Here is a 9,319-nt window from a genome sequence, read left to right as displayed (position 1 = left end):
CAGGCACCGCTGGTGCCCTGCGACAGGAGGGAGCATCTCATTTAGTCACATTTTGACACAGGCCTCCATTGAGAGGTTTATACATGAACAGGTCCTAGGTCTTCCGGAGGATGCTCCTGAAACAGAAGATGAATTGGTCAAAGTGGGCCCTTGGGGTTTGCTTCTGCTAAGATGGATGCCCAAACAGCACCACTTCTCTGTTTAGTGTTGTGACCTCATCATCATCTTGAGGAGTATAAATACTTTTATCTATACCCCTTTAGCACTTGGACAATACCACAAAAGATTATAGACTATGTTTTCCTTATGCAAATTTCCCTGGGGCAGTATAGTTTTATGGGAATGAAAAATGGGAAGTACCTCCTAAAGAGCTCTAGCTACTAAGTCAGTAAATGCACAAACTGTAAATAAGCTGAAACAAGAAAAATATATAAAGCTCTTCTTATGAAGAAAACTGAAAACACAGTCTGTTCTTAAACATTTGATAACAAGACTAACCACTCAGTATGTGTCCTTTCCCTCCAGCTCCTCAACAGAAGTGGAGCAATCATCAAGAGAAAGGTAGCAACTGCATGCAGACAGCACTACCAACTCACTTCATGCTCAGGAAAGAACACTATGACTCCTCATTGTGGCTAGCAAGTCCAATCACTTTCAGGCACACTTCTCTAGTTATCAACTATAGAAATGATCCCTGGAAGTACAATCCTAGTACTATACCTGACCAAACCCAGCCCCACCCAGCTGCACATGCACCAAAGATACAAGGACCCGACACCATCTCACCAAGCACTGGCCCCCACCAGGCACCCTCACCCCCAGTGCTGCCACAGCCCTGCCCAGCTGCCATTTCACCACATGCCCACAGCCACCACCACCAAATGCCACTGGCACAGCTTTCCCAAACAACCCTGCTCCCTAATTAGCATACAGCCATCCTGCTAGCTAACCGGCAACTGGACTACACTTCCAGGTAGTGGGTTGCGTGAAGATGCCACTGAGTGAACTCTGGACCTACTACCAGAAATTGGTAGCAGAGGATGGAGAATACGCAGCGAACACCACTTGGCACAGGACCATATAACCCCTGCTGAGGAAAGAACAGAGTGACAGCAGCAAAGAAGAGGACCAGACGAATGGGATGGAGGACAGCGACAGTGACAACAGCAGCAGCAGTGGGTTCTCCAGCGGAAGCTGGAGTGACAATGACAAAGAGACCAGTTAAGCTGAGTACCTGACCCTGGAAGTGGGGCACAGGTGGGTGTGAAGGGAGGGCTGGTCAGAGAGACCAGAAAGGACAGAGTGTATTTTTTGTGTTTTGTGCGTGGTTTGTGGACACTGTAACGGGTATGGGTGACCAGCAGGCCTTTGTACGGGTGCCCGGGAGCGCGGGTGTGCAGGTGCAGGTTTTTTTTCTGTAACGGGGTTGGTTTAGATATATATAACAAAGTCTCTGACTTTTGTAAAGTGACACTGAACCTTGCAGTGGGGAAACACAAGAACCTCCTGTTGTGCAGGCAAACAGATATAGAGGTAGTAGGCTATGTGAAAATGGTGCCAGGTGGCCTTTGCTGTGTCTTCTCCATCCTCTGCTACCGATTTCTGGTAGTAGGTCCGGAGTTCGCTCAGTGCCATCTTCACGCAACTCACTACTTCTACGTCCGTTTTTCTGTAAAGGAGGGGGTTCCTGGCCTTCCACAAGGCACTCCTGATGCAGGATGCAAACTGGTCAAAACAGAGAGACAGGCTCCCCTGGTGTTTGGCAAAGTGCCCGTACAGCACAACCTTGCTGTTTAGCCAACTGATGCTAGCACCTTTGTGCCCAGGCTTAAGGTTTTTCTTACCTTGCTAAACTCCTTCAGGATTAGGGGGGCTCCCATCCAGGGTAGGCAGGGAGCACAGAGTCAGGACTGAGCTCTTCCTCAAAGTGGTTTTTCTCCAGACCTCCTGATCCTGATCCTTATCCTCTGGCTGGGGAAGGGTTCCTCCCAAGCCTATGTAGGCCCCTTCCCTTCCTGACTCTTTTTCCTTCGGCCTAGGGGTTTTTTCCACTGAGTGGCCTGGGCGAGGCTCCAAGAAGTGCAGTGAGGTGCTGGTTGGCTGGCAGGATGGCTGTATGCTAATTAGGGAGCAGGATGTCTAGGAAAGCTGCACCAGTGGTATTTGGTGGTGGCAGATGCGGGCACATAGTGAAATGGCAGCCAGGCAGCGCTGTGGCAATGTTGGGGGTTGCAGGTGCCTGGTGGGGGCCAGTGCTTGGCAGGGTGGAACCAGATCATGGTGCCCTGGATGCACGTGTGTCAGGGCTAGGCCGGGACCGTCAGGGCTAACATTAAAACAGTACTCTTAGGGGTCATTTCTATAGTTGGTGACTAGAGAGGTAGGTCCAAGAGTGATTGGTTTTGGTAGCCACAATGAGGAGTCATAGTGCTCTCTTCTGAGTATGAAACAAGTGGGTTGTGCTGCTTGCGTGAAACAACTATCTATTCTTGATAACTGATCAGCTTCTTTCCGGAAGCTAGGAGAGGGTGCAGGCTGAGTGGTTAGCCCTGTTTTTGTTTAGGTTTTATTTTCATTTCTGCACACAGGGGAAGCTTTATTTATGTTTTTGCTTAGCTTTCTTAAGATTTACTAGTTCTGTTTGTGGTGATAAATTAGCTGGGGCTTAAGGGGTCTTTTTTGGTGTGGTTTATTCTTTGCTGTTGACCTACTCATCTTTTGCGTTTAATGTATGAACATCAGTATTGAAAGATATTTGTCTGTTTGATAAATTAACCTTTTTTTGTTTAATGGTAGAGTTGCTTGTGTTGTGTGTGTGTGCTCTAGAAGCCTCCTTTAAGGGAGACTGAAAAAATCCAGGGGAATGATTTGTTAAAGGGCCAAGATCAGGAGCCTTGAAAGTGATGGGGGTCTAGTCAGTTTTGTAGCTGCTCTTTTCCCTTATTTCCATGGCTTCCAACAATAGCAGCTCTAAACAATGCTCCTTAATAACAGCACTATTGGTGCTTTGTTATTAGAAAGTTTGATTAGTACCTGTTATTTTTGAAGGTTTAAGGTTTTTGAATCTCAGAAACCTTGAGAGGGTTGGGAGCATGTAGGTGTTGATGCTGCTAATACCACAGCACTGATAGCCGTTTTTAATGAGCATGGTTTGCATTTGCAGGCAGTCCTCGACTTACGACTTTTCAAGTTACAATGAACATCACTTACAATGTTTATAAAGTGACACCCTGCTTCAGTGTTCCGATGTGGGTTTTGACTTTACAGTGGTTGATACAGCTGCGTCCAGCTGGTAAGTCTGTTGTGGTGGAAGGGGAGGGGAAAGGGAAGGGGTGTGGGGGGACAGATCAAGGCCCCTGAGATGGGGCTGGGGCAAGTGCTGGGGCAAGTGCATGGGACTGAGCTGCGGCTTGTTGAGGGGGGGAGGGGCGCAGGGAAGGAGGGGGGACGGCTCCCGCCGCTGCATGCTGCTCATCTGGCAGCTCATCTGGCTGTTTCCAACACTGCTCTCGCTGCTTCTCTGGGAGGGCATGGGGGGATGTGTGCCCCTGGATATGCATGAGGTGGGGCAGGCGGGGCTGGAGCTGCACCAGGCTGCGCTCCAGGTCGACAGCAGGGGCTACAGCAAATTTTCAGGTGGCTGCAGTGTCCCCCTCCCATAGACCCCGCTCCACTGCCTGCCCTGCCCTGATCCAGGGGCACATGCCTCCCCCTATGCCCTCCCGCCTCTCTCCCAGCCAGGGCAAGGCAGGCACAGAACGAAGCCGCAGCTTGTCTGGGGACCATGGGGTTCCTCCCTCAGCTGTGTGCCGCTTGTCTGGAGGCAGCACAGCGGCTCTGTCCCATGCCCGCCCAACCCTGGCTGGGCAAGTGGTGGGAGGGCATAGCCCCCGCTCCCAGTGCTGCCGCCACCAGCCCAGAGTGCAGCCTGGTGCAGCCCTGGCCCCGCCCACCATGCCCCATGCAGATCTGGGGGCACCCCCCTTCCCCCCCATGCCCTCCTGGACAAGTGGTGGGAGCAGCGGCAGGAACCGCTGGATGAGCTGCCAGATGAGCAGCACACAGCTCCCCCATCCTCTTCCACCACAACAGACTTACCAGCTGGACACAGCTGTATCAAGCATCATAAAGGAATCATTCCCCCATTTATAACACTGTTCCTATGGGAAAATTGGATTCAACTTACTATGTTTCAACATAAGACATGGTTTTTAGGAACCAATTGCATCGTAAGTCTGAGGACTGCCTGTAGTTTGGATAATTGCACAGCTGTGCTCTTAAACATAACACAATGTACAATGTATATATCAACTGGAATAAAATCATCTGGTTTCTCTTTGTGGAGGCAATAGTAAAGGTCTGCCAGGGGCACACTTAGGGAGTGACCTCCATGGGCACAGCAGGGTCATAGTGGGTATCTTGCACAGGCAGGCTGCAGTGTATCCACCTCTGACTGCTCCTCTGCATCTACACCCCTGGCCTCCATGTTCTTGCAGGCACCTGGGCTGCCTTCCCTTCTTCTGGCCTGAGCTCTGAATGCTCCTCCCCTGTGACTGACTCCCTCCTTGCTTGCAGCAGCACTGGACCCGTGTCTATGGCAGAGCAAAACCCGCCAGCCATGCAAGGCATCCTCCCATGAGGTGCCTGCAGTGTGCAAGACAGACCCTGTGGCTGGTGGCTGGGAACCACAGGCAGATGGAGGCACTCGCAGGCAGCTGCAGCACTTTGATTTTGTTTTGTATTTTCAGAGACATTCGTTTCTATATACATGAATAACTAAATAAATATATCTATACCTCTACAAATGTCTCATGACAAATACGGTTCACTCAACAGTCCGAAACATTCCTTTACAGTGACACCATTCTCATTCCGTTTACTGCATCATGCACCTCAGTGGCCACACTTCTGCATGCCCATCACCATCACCTTTAACCATCACAATCATGTCAAGGACCATCTCAGTGTCCCCGTCTCTCCCCCTCTCCATGCCCTCTGAAATTCCCCACCTGTTTCCCCAGTCCTCTCATCAGTTATTGTAATCCTCATCATCACTGTCCTCCTCTCCGTTGATGTCCTCATTCATTATCACCATTCCCTTTGGTGGTGGTCCTGCCTCTGAAAAGTCTGCGCCAGTCCTTTCTCTTTCATATGTCCTCTGCCATCTCCTCCCCATCCTCTTCAGCCGTCTTGCTTTATTACCCCTGCATCTCACTCAGCCCCATATTGACGCAATCCTCAACTGAGTGGCTTGTGTGTGGGTTTATGAACAGGCTGCTGGCCTTCCACAGGGCCATAGGTACTGACTTTGGCTTTTGCCAGTGGGTGCTTGAGGCCGTTAAAAAAAACCAACAACAAAAACCCAATTAAAAAAAAAAGCGCTTTACCGAAAAATGCAGCAGTTACTTCAACCTGGCTTTGCATCATCTGTAAAGATTGGGCACTTTAGTGAGGCTTTTTAGCTGCTTTTATCTAATAGGTGACTGAATCAGCTTTAGCTAAAAGTGCCAAGAAGCCCCTGTGAAGCGCACAGTCTTTATAGACACTGCAGAACCAGGTTGAAGTAATGCATTGCTTCTTCTGGTAAAGTGTGGTTTGGTGGGGTTTTTAGCATCTGCAAGCAGCCTAAAACCAAAATGGCTATGGCTTGTGGATGCTGAGCACCCACTAATTTTTTTGGAGTGGGTCCTTGAGCCAGGGAGCACCCACAGAGTCAGCACCTATGCACAGGCACTTCTGAAGGAAAAGTGACTGAAGGCAGAACCAGAGGACCTGGTCGATTGTGCCTTTCACTGGCAGGTTTGCCTGGGGCAGTTTGGTGGGTATTTCTGCCCCTCTCTTTACTTCCATGCCAGCACAGGGAGTGCCCAGTGAGCTACCTTGGTGTAGGTTGTAACCATGTTGGTCTAAAGACATAGGCAGACAAGGTTCTTTGGGTAAATCTTATATCTTTTATTAGACCTATTCAAATAGTTGGAAAAATTCTTCTTTAGCAAGCTTTTGGGCACAACAGGCTTTGGAAGGGTCTTTGTGCCCGAAAGCTTGCTAAGAAGAATTTTTCCAACTATTTGAATTGGTCTAATAAAAGATATCAGATTTACCCAAAGAACTTCATCTGCCAGTGGGCTACCTGGCACTTCAAATCCGTGTGCTCCTTCTGCAGGTCCAGCATCTACACAAGACGCTGGCTGCGCAGTTGCATACCCAAGTACTAAATGATTGCTCAGTAACTGGTGTTACTGTGCAGTAGCATCCCCACATGGCTCCCTGGTGATGCTGAATGCACAGTAGCTCATGACTACTGTGCAGTAGTGTCACGTCACAGTTTCTGTTACATGATGCTACTGTACAGCAGTAACAAACTACTGTGCAGTAAGTGCCTTGTGTAGATGTGGGTCTTGTAGAAGATTCGCTCCCACATGGCCTGGTAGCTGTGGCCAGTAGTAAGCTCACAGGCTACAGTCTGCCTCTTGCCCTTACCACCTCCTGCATCTTACAGCGGTCATAAAGTTCATTGGGGTTTCACTCTGCAGTTCATATTTATTTCAGAAGTGTTTCAGGATCTTGTAGGACCATGATAGTTTCACGGTCCATGGGCTTGAGTTGGGTGGTGTGTAAACCCACTAGTGTCACAGCAGATGTCCTGCAAAGTATCTTAGGAAGCAGGCTGCTTGGGATTCTGCCCTGGTCACCAGTTTGCAGATCTGGCTGGTATACTTGGGCCAGAAGAACAGCAGGACATCGAGCATTCCTCAGCCCCTGGTCCATTTTGTTTTGTACAGCATGGTCCTCGCTACCTTGTTCTTACTGGAGCCCTTGAAGTAGATACACATAACTCTTTGGATTCGGTGGATGACTTGCTTTGAGGGGGGGAAGACCAGTGTGGTGTACAGAAGCACTAGTAGCAAGACACACCCACAGAGTAGGTAGAAGGGCCATACAGTACACCTATTTGACAGGAGTGAACATTAAGAAGGGTGTGGGCCACAGACAGGTTACTCCTGGGAGACACAAAGTGGCATGTTGCAGCTGACAAGCAGGAAGTTGACACAGGGCGCATCTACATATTCATTAATAAGCCATAGTAACTGGGCATTAAGTTTAGTACTTGCATAACCAAATACTAAATTAATGCACAGTAACTGCTGCTACTCCACAGTAGCAGTGGCGCACAAGATTTTACAGACACTAACTGATCAGTAGCCTAATACTACTGCGCAGTAGTGTATTAACACAGGTTTTGCCCAGCATGCTACTGCGCAGTATTAGGCAACTGCTCAGTTGACGTCTTGTGCAGATGCATCCACAGGCAGAAAAAGAAGCAACACTGCTATTGCCTTTCCCCTACAAGGGAAACCATCAGGGATGTTTCTGATTTCTCTTGATGTAAAAGTGCCAAGATATAATGAGAAACTAAGACAACAGCCTCTCATCCTCTGGTGACAGCATGATGTGAAAGCAGCTATGTGAAGAAACAATAAACAAAGTGGCAGAACACTAGAGTGGGGGAAAAGGATCTGCTGGAAGAGTGTGGGGGAGATGCCATGATAATGGTTTCGGCCCAGGTGGTTTTATGTACCTGACAGGGAGATCCCATTCTTCCCAACTTTGAATGACTTGGTGTAGTTGAGGGTGGAGACCTATCCATTGCACCGCAAGAATCTACTATAGCCTGCCAACAGGAGGATCTTGGTTACACAATTTATGGGAATGGGGGATCGCTCCTATGCTTTCCCTCTAGCTTTCTCCTATGGCCTTTTGGCTAGGGGACAAACAAGACTGGGGGCATCTGAACTCTAAGGTCTCCAGGCTTGGGTCTTGCATGTAGGATGCCTGATATGGATTTGGGAGTATATGTGAAGCTCCAGGCTGATGAGTCTGAGAGGTAGGATACTTGCTGGTGCCAGCACCACACAGGACACACCTACACGTGCAATTAGTGCTATTTGAGGGAAGAGAGCAGCTACAAAACTGACTGAATCCCCATCACTTTCAAGGCTCCAGATGTTGGCCCTTTAACAGAATCTTCCCCTCAGCTCTTTCAGTTTCCCTTAAAAGATAGCTTCTATAACAGAAGCATGCAGCCTGAAGGACTATGCCATTAAACAAAAAGGGTTTAATTTACAAAGCAAACAAACATCATTCAATACAGCTACTCGGGCACTAAATGCAAAAGATGAGTAGGCCGGGGCAAAGAATGGACCACACCAAAAACAAATCAGGAATCCAGGTTGTAGTCATATTGGTCTAGGGGCAAAAGGAAACAAAAGTTATGGAAGAAATTATATCTTTTATTCAACCAAGCAGTTGGTCTAATGAAAGATATCACCCTGTAGCAAAAGCCTTTTCTTTTTTTTTAACTTAAAATGCATTCCCTCCCCTTCTCCAGCCATTTCTGACCTTCTCTCTGCCCTCTCTATTCCTTATAAGTGATTACAAGTAGTACTAGGTAAGCTAAGTTCTTATACTCCCTTATAGTAACAAGCCCCTTTTTATATTGTAAATAGTATTCTATTATGTTTGTATTGATTTTTACTGTTTTATATTGTATTACATTATGTTCCTATTGCGTTTGTATTGATTTTTACTGTTTTATATTGAATTTATATGATTTAGGCCTATGTCTGTAAAGAAATGTCAAATAATGTCAAGTTTCCATTTTGTATGTCAAGCCTCCATCTTGTGTCTCCTGCCCGGGTATAACCTATGTTGTAACTGTGACTCATGTCTAACCAGTCTCATGTAAATTGGTTCCTGAATGAATGGGAATGAATAAGGGTGCTTGAGGTACAATTGTAGCAGGCCTCTACTGAATGATCAGCTCAACGACCGGACCGTCAACTCAACAACCCGACCAATGCCTTGCATTGACTCATCCAGGAACCACAGACCTCACCCAGGAACAGAGACAAAACCCAGCATTTGAAAGATAAAGAACCTACAGGAACCCAACATTTGGAAGAAAAAGACCCTACAGAAAGCAGCAACCCCACGAAACAATGAGGACATCTGGATCTGCATGTATGCATCTGAACAGGACTGTCCTTGCCTGGACATGTCCTCCCCATAGGAGACACAGGTAGCCCGCCCCTATAAAAAGAGTGGCAGAGTATGATCTTTTTGGAACGCCCTCTCCATCTGGACCTGCACTATGCCACGCCACTTATCCACCCAGAGGCCCTGCCAGTGACCCCCTCTGGACAACGCCTTGCTGGAGAAGACCTGACTGGCCATCGAGGATCAACTCACAGCCCAGGACAGGTAGCTATCACCCACCTTCCTTCCCCAAGCAAAGGACCTGGACTCTCTCCCCACACAC

At 48.1% G+C, this 9,319-nt stretch overlaps 2 non-coding genes across 2 annotated transcripts; one reads left to right on the top strand and one right to left on the bottom strand.

Moving 5' to 3' along the window:
- Positions 1 to 496: 496 nt before the first annotated feature.
- LOC112550061 lies at positions 497 to 710 on the bottom strand. The gene has a single exon (XR_003093726.1). It is a non-coding gene; the product is annotated as a small nucleolar RNA U3 (small nucleolar RNA).
- A 1,624-nt stretch (positions 711 to 2,334) lies between these two features.
- LOC112550056 lies at positions 2,335 to 2,544 on the top strand. Its single transcript, XR_003093721.1, has one exon. It is a non-coding gene; the product is annotated as a small nucleolar RNA U3 (small nucleolar RNA).
- The last annotated feature ends 6,775 nt before the right edge of the window (positions 2,545 to 9,319 follow it).

This window comes from Alligator sinensis, unplaced genomic scaffold (genome assembly GCF_000455745.1).
Source record: "Alligator sinensis unplaced genomic scaffold, ASM45574v1 scaffold579_1, whole genome shotgun sequence".
NCBI lineage: Eukaryota > Metazoa > Chordata > Crocodylia > Alligatoridae > Alligator > Alligator sinensis.
Note: the sequence above shows the minus strand (reverse complement) of the source record. Positions and strands in the feature narration are given on the sequence as shown.